The sequence below is a fragment of the Castor canadensis genome, chromosome 2, assembly GCF_047511655.1.
Source record: "Castor canadensis chromosome 2, mCasCan1.hap1v2, whole genome shotgun sequence".
Classification (NCBI taxonomy): domain Eukaryota; kingdom Metazoa; phylum Chordata; class Mammalia; order Rodentia; family Castoridae; genus Castor; species Castor canadensis.
Window position 1 is genome coordinate 141713652 of NC_133387.1, and position 17039 is coordinate 141730690.

The 17039-nt window shown below is 41.2% G+C and overlaps 1 protein-coding gene and 1 long non-coding RNA gene across 6 annotated transcripts in view; one reads left to right on the top strand and one right to left on the bottom strand.

Annotated features, from left to right (window-relative positions):
• Positions 1-5880: 5880 nt before the first annotated feature.
• LOC141420813 (uncharacterized) lies at positions 5881-10485 on the bottom strand. The gene is made up of 3 exons (XR_012445475.1): positions 10325-10485; positions 10121-10181; positions 5881-9394 (listed from the first exon to the last, which is right to left on the bottom strand). It is a non-coding gene; the product is annotated as an uncharacterized lncRNA (long non-coding RNA).
• An 11-nt stretch (positions 10486-10496) lies between these two features.
• Tmod2 (tropomodulin 2) overlaps positions 10497-17039 on the top strand; it is a 54615-nt gene continuing 48072 nt past the window's right edge. For 4 of the 5 annotated variants that reach the window (XM_074065955.1, XM_074065953.1, XM_074065957.1 and 1 more), the window contains exon 1: positions 10497-10651. The gene's annotated coding sequence lies outside the window, so the exon portion shown is untranslated. The remainder of the gene's footprint in view (positions 10652-17039) is intronic. The other variant, XM_074065954.1, reaches the window with a different exon arrangement.

Below are 17039 nucleotides of genomic sequence, written 5' to 3' on the forward strand. Positions count from 1 at the left end.
TTTCCACTAAGAAAAAGGGTTATTGAATGACCAGATGTTTCTATTTGAAGACTGAAGAAGGAGGTTACATGAAGTGTTACTAGGTGCTCAGTGGAGAGAGTTCTACTAATGGTATTAATATTGCAAGCTGTATTTCCTATATTTCCTTCTTTGGAGAGCCACAGTGCACATTGGAATCCTGAAAGCTCTAGAAGTCCAACAGTGAAGTAAACCTATTGGACTTTGACACTGCATTTCTCAAATTCATTTAACTATAGAAACTCTTTTCCCAACATTCCTATTATTTGAGAAACGTTGGATTCAAGAGGAAAGACAGGCCTGGATAAGGAACCAGAAAGGTAACTTTGAAAAGTTACAGATTACTAAAAGAATAGTAGGTACCTAAAGTAAGGGGCAGAAAATGAGCCAATAGAAAGTGAAGATAAGAAAGAGCAACTGAGGGGGAGAACACAGTCAAAGGTCATTAGACGCATGTGTGGAACTATTACAATGAAACCCCTTTGCACAATTCATATACACTAATTTAAGTAAAAATAAAACGAACCAGACATGGTGCGCACACCCAGCTACTCAGAAGGTGAAGGTATGAGGATCACAGTCTGAGGCCCCTCCCACCAAGCATGAGACCCTGCCTGAAAAACAAACTTAAGAGCAAAAGGACTTGGGCCATGGCTCAAGTGGTAGAGTGCTTGCACAGCAAGCAAAGCCCTGAGTTTAATCCCCAGTACTGCATGAATAAGTAGATAAATAAATAAATAAATGCCAGTAGGAGCAAGCTCTTTACCTGACAAAATGACTAAGGTGCCTACAACACTGAACACGGGAAATGTACAGAGATTTGAAAGCTACCCACTTGTGTTTTTTATGGGGGCTAATTTCTAAGCTGTCTCTAGTAACTTTCAATTTCTCCACCCGTAAAATATTCTGAGCCATATAACACCTCTAAAACAGTGGTACTCTGGAATATATTATGCATAATTCTCATATTTTTCTCCCTGATTCCTTTTTTGGCGATTATTACTAGAGTCTTCTAAATTCCAGAAATTAATCAACTTGAATTATTACTTCTTTAGTATTTTTTTAGTTGGGGTTCTCTGTGAGTTGTTTTCTCCTGGACATCTGGGCTTTTTCCAGCTCTCCGGGCGTTTTCCAGCCATCCAGGCTTACTGTGTTTTTTATGACTATTTCCTTCTATTTCAAAAAATAAAAATTATTACCTACAACTTGTAGCTCATATTTCATTTTTTGTTTGTTTTCCTCCTTGAAACATTTGGCTTCATACTTTGGCAGTATTAGGGTTTGAACTCAGGGTCTCATGCTTGTTACACAGGTGTTCTATCACTTGAGCCATTCTGAGGAAGTTCTCTTCTATCCTAAGTTTTCTGAGAATGTTTCTAATTTAAGAGTATCAGTCTTTCCTGCATTAATTTAGCTGATAGTGTGATTTTTCCATTTGTTCTATCAGTACAATGTATGGTATTTATTGATGTTATATTGAATAGCCTGTGTTTCTTGGATAAATTCCACTTGGTCATGGTGCATTATCCCTCTAATGTGCTGTTGAATTCAATTTGCTTGTATTTTGTTGAGGGTTTTTGTGTGTGATTTTGTTGTTGTTGCTTTGGGGTAGATGGTTTTGTGTGGGTTTTTTTCTTTGGTTGAGGACTTTTTAATCTAAATTCATAAGGAATAGTGATTTGGTTGTGGGATAAGAGCAATACTGCCCGCATACAATGAATTAGGAAGGATTCTCCCATGTTCTACTTTTGCAAGGGAGATGTAAGATGAATTGTTAAATTCTTCAAGTGTTTTGTAGAATTCACCAATGAATTCATCTGGTCCTGTACTTTTCTTTGTTGGTAGTTTTTTTTTTTTAATTTAATCTCTTTACTTGTTTTAAATCACTAAGATTTCTGTTTCTTCTTGATCCAGTTTAGATATTTTGTATGCCTTTAGGAATTTTTCATTTCATGTTATTCACCTAATTCACTGGCATACAGTTTGAACATTCTCTTATAATCCTTTTTATTTCTGGTCAGAGGCAATGCCCCACCTTCATTCCTGATTTTCTACCCCTCTATTTTTTTGTCAGTCTAGCTAAAGGTCTGTAAATTTTGCTGATTTTTCAAAGAACCAATGGGTTTTATTGCCTCTCTCTATTGTTTTTCTATTCTCTTTTATTTATTTCCACTTTAATCTTTATTCTCACTCCACCTTTTTAAATTTCTTTTTGGTGGTAGGGAGATTTGAACTCAGAGCTTCCTGCTTGCTAGGCAGGTGATCTACTGCTTGAGCCACACCTACTCCCCTCCCGTTAGCTGTGGGTTTGATCTGCTTTTCTTTCTCTGGCTTATCAAGGTGTAAAGGAAGGTTATTGAGTTGAGTTCTTTCTTATACTATAGGCATTAGCAGCTATGAATTTTCCTCTGAGCAGTGCCTTTACTGCATCCCATAAACCTTTATACACCGTGTTCATAATTGCATATTCTAGAGCATAACAGCAATAATACAGGTGAAACATCAAAACTGAGTAAAACAGGAAGTTCCATGATGATGAAATATACATAACTTCATTTTGTATTAATAGGCTATTTTTGGAATGGTTTTAGGTATGTTTTCCTGTTTCTGTTACTAACATCTGGCATCAGTGGGGCACATTTGTTACACTTGATGAACTGATATCAGTATGCTATTTAACTAAGGCGCCTAGTTTATGTTAGGGTTCAGTCTTTGCATTTTATAATCCTGTGGATTTGGACAAATGAATACACCATTTCAGGGTCATGCAAAGTGGTTTCACTGCTCTAAAAATCCCTTGTGTTCCTCCTGTTCATCTCTCCCTTCTTCCTTTCCCTGAACACCCAGCAACCCTGATCCTCTTTACTGTCTCTATAGTTTTGCCCTTCCCAGAACGTTATGTAGGATACTGTATATCCTACAGTATATACAACCTTTCAGACTGGCTTAATCCACCTAACAATATGAATTTAAGATTCTTCTATATCTTTTTGTGACTTGTAAGTTCATTTCTTGTCATTTAATACTGCTTCATTGTATGGCTGTCCCACCATTGGTTTTTCCGCTTAGTTATTGAAAGATATCTTTGTTGCTTCCAGAATTTGGAACCTTCCATGAGGAGGTTTATATATGAACACAAGTTTTAAGTCATCTAGATAAATACCCAGGAGCTAGATTGTTAGATCATATAATAAGCCTGTATTTAGTTTTGTGAGAAACCTACAAAATGGACTCTGAAAGTGTCCGTTCCATTTTTCGTCCCCACCAGTAAGTGAGGGTTCTAGTTGTTCTCCTTCCCCGTCAGCATTCGGTGTGGTCAGTGTTTTGAATTAGGTGCTTAGTGATATCTCATTATTGTTGTAATCTGTAATTCTCTAATGACAGTCCATGAGCATCTTGTGTGTGTGTGTGTGTGTGTGGTACTAGGGTTTGATCTCAGGGCCTCATGCTTGCTAGGCAGGCTCTCTTAACAGTGAACCACTCTGCCAGTCCTTGAGCATCTTTTCAGATGCTTATTTGCCATCTGCATACCTTCTTTAGTGAGGTGTCTGTTCAGATCTTTTGCCCATTTTTATAATTAGGCTGATTGAGCTGGTGGGGTGGCTCAAGTGGTAGAGTGCCTGTCTAGCAAGAGAGAGAGAGAGACCCTGACATCAGTCCAGCTCCCCCCAAAATGGGGTTTAAAAATAGGCTGAAATAAGAGTCATTCCCTTGGCTTTTATTTTCTGGAAGAGATGGTACAGAATTGACATTTCTTCCTTAAATGTTTGGTAGAATTCACCCTGAAATCATCTGGGCCACAATAAATATAATAAACATTAGATCAGAAAGAAATAAAATAGATTAGAAAAACAATTGAGAAAAATCAACAAAACCAAAAGGTAGTTCTTTGAAAGATAAGCAAAATTGACACTCTTTTACCTGAACTTACCAAAGCAGGGAAAAAAGAGACCAAAGATTCAAATTACTAAAACTGGGACTAAAAGAGAAGACACCACTACAGACATTACAGATGACAATAAGGGAATGTTAGGAACAACTGCATGTCAGCAAATTAGATAATGTAGATGAAGTGGAGAAATTTTTAGAAAGATACAAACTAAGCTAGGTGCAGTGGTAAATGCCTGTAATTGAAGCTATTTGGTAGGCAGAGGGAGGAAGATTGCAAGTTCAAGGACAGCCCAGGCAAAGTTAGGAAGACCCCCAACTCAAAAACAAAATATAAACAAAAAGCACTGAGGGCGTGGCTGAAGTGGTAGAGTCCTTGCCTACCATGAGGTCCTGGGTTCAATCTTAAGTGCCACAAAAAAAAAAAAAGAGCAAATGAAAATGATTCAAGAAGAAATATGTAATCCAAATACATGTAGACCTAGCAAAGTAATTGACTTAGTCATTTTTAAATGTCCAATGAAGAAAAGCCAAGGCTCAGACAACATCACTGATAAATCCTACAGAATATTCAGAGAAGAATTAATACCCTTCCTTCACAAACACTTCCAAAAAACTCATAGTGTGCTTAGTAAAGGACAGCACCATAGGCTACATAGTGAAACCCTGTCTCAAAAAGCCAAAGAAAAAGGAGGAGGAAAAGAAGAAGCCCAACACCATGAGTTGCTAGGGAAAGTCATATCCCGCTCACAATAGGATATCATTTCACATCCACTAGGATGGTTACAACAAAAAAGACGCATTAACAAATGTTGGTGAAGATGTGGAGAGGTTTAAACTCTTACCCTTTGCTAGTTAGGATGTAAAATGGTGCAGATAATTTGAAAAATAGCTTGGCAGCACCTCAAAATGCTAAGTATAAAGTTACTGTATAATATAACGATCTAGGTATACACTCGAGAGAAATAGAAACATATGTCTACACAAATGTGCATAACAGCACTATACATTATAGCCAAAACGTGTAGTCTATCTAAATGTCCATCAACTGATGAATAGCCAAATAAAATTTATCCATGCAGCAGAATGCTAATTGGCCATAAAAAAAGAATAAAAGACTGATACATGCTACAGTATGGGTGAACCCTGAAAGTATTGTGCTAAGTGAAAGAAGTCAGTCACAAAAGCCTGTATGTGCATTGTTCAATTCATCTATGTGAAATGTCCAGAATAAGCAAACCCAGAAGGCAAAAAAAAAAAAAAAAAAGATTGGTGGGAGTGTGGGGGAAAGAAAAGGGAAGAATGACTACTAATATGTATGGGATTTCTTTTGGGGATACTGAAAATGTTCTAAAGTTAGACTTGGTGATAATTACACAGCTCAGTGAATATACTAAAAAAAAATCCATTGAGTTGTATACTTTAGCAGGGGAAATTTATGATACGCAAAATATATTAATAAAACTGAATTTTCAAAAAAGCAAAAAGTAGAGAGAATAGTTTAATAAAGCCATATCAATCAGCTTCAACCATGATCAACTCACGACCAATCCCTTTTCGTCAGTACCCCTACCCTGACACTCTGCCCCTACTCCCACACTGGATTATTTTAAAAGCAAACCCCAGATAATATTTCCTCTGTAAATATTCAGTTCATCACCCCAAGCATAAGGATTTCTTTTTTATTCATATGTGCACACAATGCTTGGGTCATTTCACCCCCCTGCCCCAACCCCCTCCCTTACCACCCACACCGCCCCCTCTCTCTCCTCCCCACTTCCTCCATACCCCACAGAAACTATTTTGCCCTTACCTCTAATTTTGTTGAAGAGAGAGTATAAGCAATAATAGGAAGGAACAAGGGTTTTTGCTAGTTGAGATAAGGATAGCTATACAGGAAGTTGACTCACATTAATTTCAAGGATAAGGATTTTTAAAAACATGATCATAATACCATTATAACGCCTCCCAAAATTTTATTTTTATTTTGCTTTTTCCAAAGCATTTTTATTAGCAAACATTAGTTGTACAGGGAGGATTCATTGTGACATTTCTAAATATGCTTACATTGTACATTGGTTAGGATCCCCCCCAAAAAAATCAACAATTACTATTATTTTTGGCCATAGTCAATTTAAACTCAGGGCCTCACACTTGCTAGGCCAACGTTCTACTGCTTGAACCAAACCCCGGCCCTCGAAATTTAAAACAGTCCTTAATACATCAAATATCCTGTGTTCTCATTTTCCCCAGTTATCTTGTTAATGTGATATTTTTAACAGTCACTTTGTTCAAACCAGTAGTCACACATTCTACAGAGTTATGTACTTCATATCCGTGTAGCCATAAGCTTTCCCTCCTCTTTTGTTTTTCTTGCAATTTATTTATTGAAGAAATTGGGTAGTTTGCTACATTCTGGGTTTTGCTGATGGTATCTCTGTGGTGGCATTTAATATTAATTACTATTTTTTTTTTGGCAGTCCCAGGGTTTGAACTCAGGGCTTCATGCTTGCCAGGCAGGTGCTCTGGTTATTTTGGAGATAGGGTCATGCTTTACTTGCCCAGGCTGGCCTGGACTGCAATTCTATTTTAAGCTTTCATCATGCATGACAGGTATATGTCATCAGCACCCAGGTTTTTCCCTTGAGATGAGGGTCTTGGAAACTTTTTTGCTTGGGCTAGCCTGGAACCGAGATCCTCCTGATCGCAGCTTTCTGTGTAGCTCCAAATGGTAGGCATGTGCCACCACACCTAACTATTGGTTAAGATGTGGTATCTGGAACTTTTTGCCCAGGCTAACTTAGAATTGCAATCCTCCTGATCTCAGGCTCCCAGCTACGATCACAGGCGTGAGCCACCATCACCTGGCTTAACAGTATCACTATTACATAGTGATTCACTTTTTTTTTTTCTTCTGATGCTGGGATGGAACCCAAGGCCTTGCTCATGGCTACGCCCCAGTCCATGATTCACTTTGAAATGCTTGCTGCCAATTACACTATAAATATGATTTAATTAACATGTCACCAACATAGTTGCTGCTCTTCTGGTCCTTACTACCTACCACGTCCTTTGTAGCATACCTGACTCCAATTATCTCATTTGATCTTTGTAATAACCCCATATGGTAGGTATCGTTATCCTTAGTCTAGAGACCAAGGAAAGGAAGCTTCAAGAGGTTAAAGAAATTTAGCCACAGTCAATGCACCAGTAAATATCTGGGTTCAAAGTCTTGTCTGCCCTATGTTAAATCCATATTGCTACCCATTGTGTGATGATATCCTCCCACTTCCTTTGTCTCCAGTTTCTGGTGGTTGGTTATTTTTATTAGCCCTAAGAAGCAGTCTTTCATTATACCCAAAGAAACTACATTCACATTTCACCTGTAACACTTAAGACGTTTTCAGCTTCGAGTGTAAGAAACCTCCATCTCAAATTGACTTAACAATGGGATATTTATGATCTCAGATAACAAGAAATCCAGAAGTTGAACAGCACCAGGGCTGATTGACGTACTACCTCGATGTCACAGACCCTGGCTCATTCTATCTCTCCACTCTGTCATCATCAGTGTGTTGAGTTCTTTGCCCTAAAGCTAGCATCCCTGATGGTTCTAAGATGGCTATTCCAATTTCAGGTCACACAGCCAGATGCAATGACATCCAGTGAAGATGGTACCATACTTTCCCATTGCTTCCAAGCCAGCCTGCGCAAAAACATTGGTGAGACACCCCCCCCTCCATTTCAACCAATGGCTGGACACAGTGGTGTGCACCTGTCACAGTCCAGGCTGGCCTGGGCATAAAGTGAGACCCTATCTCAAAATAACCAACACACCACACACACAAAAAAAGAGTTAGTGGAGTGGCTAAGTGGCACACCTGCCTAGCAAGCATGAGGCTCTGAGTTCAACTCCCAGTACCGCTAAAAAAAAAAAAAAAAGGCAGGGATTGAAAAGTTCAAGACAGCCTGGGCTACATAGTGAGACCCTGTCTCAAAAAAAACCTAACCTACCATTAATTTTCAGTATTAAAAAATAGAAAGGTTAAGTAATCATTCTACCTTTTGCATTCATTCATAAACACCTACTAAATTTTAGTCCTCATGGTATGGTATAGATAAGTGAACCAGAAGTTCCTTTTCACAGCTTTCTTTTTTTTGGGGGGGGGTGGGACTGGAATTTGAATCTAAGGCTTTGCATTTGCAATGTAGCCTCTACCACTTGAGCCACATCTCCAGGTTATTTTGCCGCACAACTTTCTTTAGTTTGATGCTAATGTGTTCCTAAAGTCTCTATGTGACTCTTGACAGTACAATAGCTCTTGTATCTCTGCTTGGGCTACCAACTCTGACTTGAACTTGAGAAATTATTTTGTCTTTTTCCTTACATAGTAATGCTCCATTCATTTCATCATATGTAGCTGTGTTCCTCATGGGGAACCACAGGACAAACAAAGAAAAAAAGATACTTTACTACCAAGTATCTTTGCTACTCTTTCTTCTAATAGGAATGAAATTGCTTTATTATTTTTAGATTGTGCCTATCATCAACTTTTTTTTTTTTGGTGATACCAGGATTTGAACCCAGGGCCGCGAGCTTGCTAGTCAAACACTCTACCACTTGAGCCACTCTGCCAGTCCAACTATCAGCTTTCTTTAGAAAAACGGCCAGTTTGATCAGTAAGCAGCCCTGTTCCTATTTAACAAAAGGCTATGACTTCTAATGAATGCACGGCATAAAAAAGGTCAGACATCCTCTCTGCTACTCAGGTCATTTAAAATAATAAATGTACATGAAAAGTTGAGAACATGATTTAAACTGGCTTGTCACAGCTCCATTTTATTTCATTCTTTTCAGCTTAGCTTTGTGATTGTGAGGAGGTACAGTCAGTGACCATAACTGATGGAAACAACTGGATCTCAATCGGCAGCAACTGTGTACCAGTGTTCATCACACCAGTTCCAGAATTTACCAGTTCTTAGAGAATTAACTTTATTTTCAGGTTCAGCTCACCTGTTGGGGAAGCCATGGTCCTGTTCTGAAATTTACAAAAGCAAGTGCTGAAGGTGGCCGGGGTGGAAGGAGAGGAGACCGCTAATGACCAGCTGGTAGACCTTGCATAAATTGTATCACCTCTCTGTGCTTCCTACAGTTCTGATGGGAGAGCTCCTCGCCGCCCCCCCCCCACAGGGTTGGTACAAAATCCAATGACAACATGAACAGGAAAGTCTTTTCACAGATGCAAGGTGGGGTCATTATTTTTCAATATGGAATTTCCTCTGCAGCACTTTTTATTTGGCCACATGATTACTGCACATCATGCCAGACTGCAATGCTGTTTCACCTTCATTTACCCTTTTTCTTATTTTAGACAGAGATTACACTGACCATGATGCATCCATCCCTCTGGTTCATGTTCCTCCTCCACATTGTGCAAATCCCACAATAAAGAGAAATATTGCATAGCAGCAACAAAACTCAACGCACCTGAAAGTATCAAGAAAAAGCACAAGTTATGCTCAAAGGATGCAGAAATGGGTCAAAAAGGAGACAGATGGGCACAGTGGTTAACATCTGTAACCCCAGCTACTTGGGAGGTAAGAGATAAGAAGGATCACAGTTGGAGGTTGCCCCTACTCCAGACTCTACCTGAAAAACAACTAAAGCAAAAAGGACTCAAGTGATAGAGCACTTGGGCAAGGCCCTGAGTTCAAACTCCAATACTGCAAGTATTGGAGACTGAGAAGGAATTATACAAGGCTTCTATGCCTTGTTTCATACCACCCCACCCCACTTTCATGCTTCAGAAACAAAACAGTATTCGAGCTCGAAGCTCCTAACAACCAGGCAGAGAGGAAAAGACATCTCAGTACATTTTCAGTGATGGAGAGAACAAGCTAAAAGACACTATTCACTTAGCCAGCCCATGAGGTCCCGCTAGCTTTTGCTTAACACTGTTTTGTAGTGTTTTCCCAGCAGGGAGCGTGCCCAAGAACTCCCCTGTACCTACAAAAGAAGGAACCTTTATGAGGCACAGACATGAGTTGTGCGTCCTGAAGCTTTAAACCTGACTTACAGATGAGGACATTAAGTCTCAGGAAGGTTGAGGTGTCCAGTCTCACACCTAGTGAAGTCCCCACGTGGGCGTGTCTGTCCCACGCCCTGGAGCCATAAACTCGGTCAGCCTCATTAACCCCAACTTTGATTTCCTACCTCCTCCAGGCAACGATCCCAGCTACTCCTCCTTCCCACGCCTCTGCCCAGCCAGTAAATCCTAGGGTAGAGATTAAAAAGGCTCCTAGGCAAGATGCTCGCTCACCCAAACGCTCCTCCCAAGCTCGCCAAGCCTGTGCCACCCACCCTATCCGCAGCCCCGAGCTTTTCCCCAGGCTGCCCTCTCCCCTGCACTGCGCTTACGGGGTGGGGACCCAGATTCCGCGAGAGGACACCTGAGCGAGGTAGAGCTGAGATGTGTGTGTGGTGGAGGGAATTCCGGAGCTGTGGCCAGTGGCGGGGGTCCGTCTTCCGCGCGCCCTCCGCGTGCCCGCTGCGCGCCCCCGGGAACTACGCTTCCCAGGCTGCTCCGCTGCAGCCGCGCGCCCGGCGCCGCGCCCGACCCAGAGCCGCCTGTTGATTGCAGCGCTCGCCGGGGCCACGGCGCCTCCCCGGCTCGCCAGACCCGCTACCTCGGGGCTCACGGGCTGACGGCCCGCAGCGCTGGCTCCGACATGGCTGCACGCACCGGTGAGCGCGTGTCGGGGGCGGGTGGGGGCCTGTCGCGGCCCGCGTGGGTATGCGGAGCCCCGGGCCCGCTGTCCTGTGGCCGCCGCGCCCTCCCTGCGGTCTGGAGGATGCTCCGCTTGCGGCGAGGGCGCTCGGCCCCGCAGGCGCGCACAGCCTCCCCGGGCCACGGGCAGGAGCGCGGGGCCCCGGGGCGGCGGGGCCGGTCCAGTGCCCGCACTGCGGTTCCGCAGCCTCTGCAGCCCGCGTGGCAGCTGCGGGGAGGGCGCGGTCTCCCGGCCTCTCGGGTTGCGGGGCTGGGGTTTTTCCACGCTGCGCTTTGTTCCACACTTTCCCCTCGGCTGTGAACGTCTCCTAAGCCCCGGGAGTCTTGGGTATCTTGCGACCTCGTTTACGCAGGGGACAGGGAAGGAGGGGACACCGGCCGATGGCTTTTCCTCAGAACCCTGGAGCTGTCACTGCAGGGCGTTTCAGCCTCCTGACAGCCGCGAAGGCAGGTCCTCTAGAACCTTATTATTCATTTTTTTCTGGCTGAAAATAATCATATGTGCCCTCTAGAAGCTTCCTGAATTTTCTCCGTCGACCTGCAGAAACGAAGGTTAATTATGATTTTTTAAAGATAATAAAAGGGTCCGAATGGGAATTTTTACTTATAAGTATTAAAAGGTGGGAAGGTGATGCGGTTAAAATGCAAATTAGCAATAAGAGGCCCCGAATGCGACATCTTCCCCGTGCCTATTAAACATCTGAATCATGAGACACTTGCGAAGGGAATGAAAAGAGCATCGCAGGAGATATTTTAAAATCTGGCTTCGGTTTTTGAGCCACCATTAAGCAGCCAAGGGACCCTGGGCAAGGCTCATCACCTCTCAGCTTCTTTCTCCATGCAAAACAGGGGCATTTGGCTAAATGGTTTCCAGACCTCTTCCTGGATTCTCATATGTAGGAAGACATGAGGGTGCTTCTGTTTAATACCGTCACAAAAAGCCTGGTTGTGACAGAACAAGCAGCTTTGCCCTAGTAAAGGAGGAAAGCTTTTTCAGGGCTTAGATAATCTAATTTTAAAAAAATAATAATAAATCCTATTTCCTCTGTCTACTCTCTTTAGTCTACCTCAGTGAGTGTAAGAACAATTTAAATTTTTGTAAAGTTACTGCGGATCGGTAGGCGACAATGTGTGTTGTGTTTTCTGTTCTGTTTGTTTGCTGAAGATGAGGTGATGGGATCAGCAGATAAAGGGTTGGTGACTCCCTAGGGCTGGGCCTGAGCTGTCAAATGTAATCAGCAAGATAGTGGGGGAGGAAGTAACCAAAGAGAATCTACAGTGGGAAAACAGGATGCATACTGATGGGTTATTGTGTGAAAAATAAATACACAATAGAAGAAATGAGAGAAGCAGAAAATCAGCTGTGTGCAAATCCTAGCGTTTGATTCAGGCAAGGGCTCATCAACTGGCATGAAAGCTTTGAGTGAAAGGTTGTTGGGAGCAGAATTTCTGTATTTCAAAGTGTCTTTCACAGATTACTCAATAGAATGTGTTTTATAATGGAGAGATTAGATCACCATCTTAACCAATGATGGCTTAAGGCAGCCATCATTTCACCTCTATAGTGTTCCTGCCAAAAAGAGATGGATAGGGAGACAACTATTGCAGATTAAAAGATTTCATAACAATGAATTGGGGTGTGTGGCGTTTAAAACCTAGATGAGAAAAAAATAGCTATAAGAAACAATTTTGAGACAGTTGGGGCAATACAAATATGGATTATAAGTGAGATGATCTCTTAGGTGCAATCATGGTTTTATGGTTATGTAGGAGACTGTCCTTATCCTTCGGAGACGTGGGTATTTGAGGTGAACCACATTGACATTTACAACGTCCACCTGGTTCAGAGAAGAAGCCTACAGGGGTGGCAGAGCAAGTTCAGGGATGTAACAAGTATGGCAGAATGATGACAGCTGGCGAGTCAAGATAGAATACAGGTGTTACTGTTAACTTTTCTGTAGATTTGGACTTTTTAAATTTAAAAAATTAGAGATTAAGATTAATAAGTAAATAAAGAGAGAGTGTTGCAGAGGACCATATGGGGTAGTGACAGACTGCTGTAGTCAGTCTGTGGGAGACTCCTTAACTTCAAGTTCCCAAGAACTGGAGATGTGAATGGGGCCAGGGGAAGTTGCCTTTTTTGGATCATCAACACCTCCATCCCTTTGCTCTGATCTCAGAGTACATTTGTGTCCTCAGTTCTCAAGAGGAATTGGTTCTAGGACCCCCACATCTGCAGATCTCAGGTCCCTTATATTAATGGTATAGTATGTGCATAAAACCTACACAATCCTCCTGAATATGTGAAGTCATCTCTAAATTACTTCTATGCAATACACTTTATGCTATGTAAACAGTTGTAATACTATATTTTTTAGAGACTAATGACAAGAAAAAAGTCTGTAAAGTTCAGTAGAGGTGCTGTTTTGTCTTTGTTTTTGTTTTCCAGTGCTAGGGATCAAACCCAGGGCTTTACTGGGCAGGAGTTTTGTCACTGAGCTGTATCTCCATCTCTGCACTTTTAAAAATAATATTTTTGACCCATAGTTGGTTGAATCAACAGGTGTAGAGCCCGTAGGTATGGAGGGATGACTCTATTAGTAATTCTCCAACCTTCAGAAATTCTGGCCCTAGTCAAGAACTACCTTGAAAGCGTGTCTCTCTTCTTTGTCCATCCAAGATCTGAGGCATATGTAAGGATGTTTGAGTACAGAGGAGGTAGTTCAATTTGCTTTGGCTTAAGAGAATGTTGGGAAAACAACTGATCTCTAGCTTTCTGACAGAACAAAAGTTATGAGTTCTTTTCATTTTCTTTGTGAGTAAATCACATACTACCAAAGATTTTCCTTAAAGGCTAGAAGTGGTTCAAAGAGGTTCAGTGAAGGCACAGAAGACACTTGCTACTACCAAACCAAGGAATCAAAACCAACTCCTCGGATACCACACGTAATCTCTTATATAGAATCCTTTGCTGCAAGAATAATTTTGCTATACCTGGATCTTGTGTGTGTGTGTGTGTGTGTGTGTGTGTGTGTGTCTATCTGTGAGTCTTTCAGTCAGTATTCCTGCAAAAAATATAGGCTGTTACCAGGTGTTACAAGAAAAAGAAAGTGCCTTCTCAGATCTTCTCAGAAGCCCTAGAGTAAGCAAAACTGAAAAGGTCGGTTGACTCTTAACTGTTCAGAACCTTAGGCTAATGATCATTAAGCTCCCGGATATGGAGTTAGTGGGCTGGGAGTTTCTGAAGAATAAATAGTATGGAATGTTTCCCAAACTATGGGCAAAAAATGAAAATAAAAAATCAAGGCTGGGGATGATGTAGCTCAGTGGTAGAGTGCCTGCATAGCATGCTTAAGGCCCTGGATTCAATCCCCAGGGCATACATACATACATACATACATACATGGCAGTAAAAAATTTGAAAGACTAGCTAATATTGCCTGGAACCAACTTTGGGAAACACTGCCTCCAGTGCATGTTTGAGTGGAGGGTCAGGACTTCCACATCAATGCGTAGATCGTAACATTTGTCATTTTTTATTCCCATTACCTACAGGTTGAATTCCATTTTCAGTTTCTGGTGTTCGTGGATCACAACTATTTGACCCCAACCTACTTTTTCAACCTGAATTTCCCATATTTCTTCCTATAAGAGTTCCTTAATATTTTGCTTGTACACTATGAACACTTTTTGGTGTTTCAGAACACCAAAAAGTCAATTCTACATAATTTTCGAAGCTTTGATGTATTTTCTGCTGTGGCTCTTAAGTGAAGCTGGACTCCCCACCCCCTTGGTTTCTTGGACTTAGTCCTGCATTTCAGCACAACCTTCTTCAAAGGTGTGATTTGGTGTTATTTCTAATTTATGTTTTGTCTTTCTGGCTTGGCACTGACTGCCCTATTCATTATGTTTTCCATGTGTGTCACCAGTCTTCCTGGATTCCCTTAGTGACAACTGGGTGGGGTGGGAATGAGAAGGTCTGTTCCAGGACTGTAGTGACAGGTGCTCCTGAAACATGGCATAAGGCCAGTTCTGCCATGCCTGGACTTGAGAAGGAACAAAGTTGGGGTACCAGTCCTAAGAGAGAACCAAGAGACAGTAGCAGGAAATAGTACCCACCAAAACAATTAGAAACCAAGTAGTAGTTAGGAAGACAGTAAAGTCTTCACTGTGAAGGAGTTTCTGCCTCAACCAGGAAGTCTTGGCTACTTCCTGACCAGGTGAAAATCTATGTCATAGTTTGGCCAGCCAATGTTGTGATGGCTTTCTACACTTGGCATCATTGATCAAGGGATCATACAGATCTGTATTTAGTAGATACTGCCAAGGAAAACAGAGAGAAAGAGTGTCACCAAAGAAGATTATTCCCAGGCCAGGGACAAAAGAGAAATAGTTTTGAGAACTTGCATGCGCTCGCCACTGTACCTAGCACAAACACTAGCACCTTAAGTACTACCTCTATCTTCTGATGTAAGTAGAGTCATATATCTGATAATGATGTTTCAGTCAGCCATGAATCACATGTATGACAGGGGTCCCTAAGAGTTTATCACCTGATAGCATTGTAATTGTCTTAGTCTGTGTCAGTATACTCTATAATGTTTGCACAGCGACCAAATCACTAATGATACATTTCTCAGAATGTATCCCTGTTGTAAGCAATGCACTGTTCTTCGCTTGTCTTACAGGGAAAAGAACACAGGTTTAGAAAAGCTGTCACTTGCATGTATGTCTGCATCATTAGACTTCAGGCTGGTCACCTCCAGGGCCCATGCTTTTAGTCTTCTGTGCTCCTCTAAACCTGGAGGGGAGCAGTCACTAAGTGGGCATGTCATTATAAAAGGGGACTATTTCCAAGCATGATTTAGCTGTAGCGATTTATATGTTCCAAAATTGGGAAATTAAAAAAGAGTCTCATATACAAGCACTGCATTCTGGTAGGATCTGTCTCTTAGTCTCCTTTTTGCCTTCTTCCCATTGCCTTGCCTTATTTTTGGACTGAAATTCCTCATTCCTACCTTGTTTTCTGACCTTCACCCTCTTAAGTTATTTCCCAGAGTATGGTAGGAGCAATTTGATTGTTTAAAACAAACAAATTACAAAAAAAAAAAAAAAAAAAAAAACTTGACTGGTCCATCTTCAAATAGATAGAGTCTAAAATACAGCTATAGTGGATTCATCTTTGTATTTGCCCAGCAGCTAGAAATAAATTAAATATGTAGCATCAGTGTATATTTTCTTACAGGGTATGTTGACAGGCTGATTTTGTTCTAATTTACTAGTTTTAGAAAATGCAGATTTGGCTCTTGTACAAATTGGTTCATTAATTGTTTAAATTTGTGAAATATTAAAGAGATATAAAAAAAGAATAAAGACTAATACCCTCTCATTTACTGACCCACTCACTGAGAAATAAATCATCCCCAGCACAGTTGAAGCCCCACGTCTAATCAATTCCACTCTCTTCCTCTGCAAAGTACCCTTTGTCCTTTCCACAAACAGTCCTTAATAGCTTTCTTACATGTGTATGTACTTCTAGGCAATTTCTAGCACTGTTTTGCCCACTAAAAAAACTCTTCATGCAAGGTATGGTGGTGCATGCCTGTAATCACAGCACTCAGAAGGCTGAGGCTGGAAGATGTAAGTTCGAGGCCAGCCTGGGCTACATATGAGCCTCTATCTCAAAAAAAACAAAACCTTGGGGTTTTTTTTCCCCCTTTCCTTTCTTTCTTTCCTTTTTTTTTTTTTTTTTTTTTTTTTGGTGGTACTGGAGATTGAAGCCAGAGCCTCGTGCTTATAAGGCAAACACTCTATTTCTGAGCTATATCTTACATCCCTGACCCTTTTTAATATTTTTCTTTTGAGACAGGATCTCACTAAGTTGCCCAGGCTAGCCTCTAACTCTCCATTCTCCTGCCTCACCCACCCAGGGTTATAGGTATGCTCCACCATTCCCAGCTTACTAGGTTTTAAGAGTTTTTGGGAGCTGGCTGTGTGGGTCAGGTGAGTAGAGCACCTATCTAACAAGCACAATACCTTGAATTCAAACCCCAGTACTGAAAGAAGAAAAAAAAAATATATATATATATATATATATATTAGCATATGTTAATTGTACAAAGGGGTTTCATCGTGTTATTTCCATACAAGCATACAATGTACTTTGATCTTATTTACCTTTATCTCTTTTATTACTCTTTCTTAAACTCTTCCTTTAAAAAATAATTTTAAAAGGTTTTATTATTTTTATTTACTATTTTGCAAAAACATGACCCTTGATTTGGTTTGTGTTTAATAAACAGGGCTGCTTATTTGGGCTTTGGTTCTGTGTCTGTGTGTAGGCAG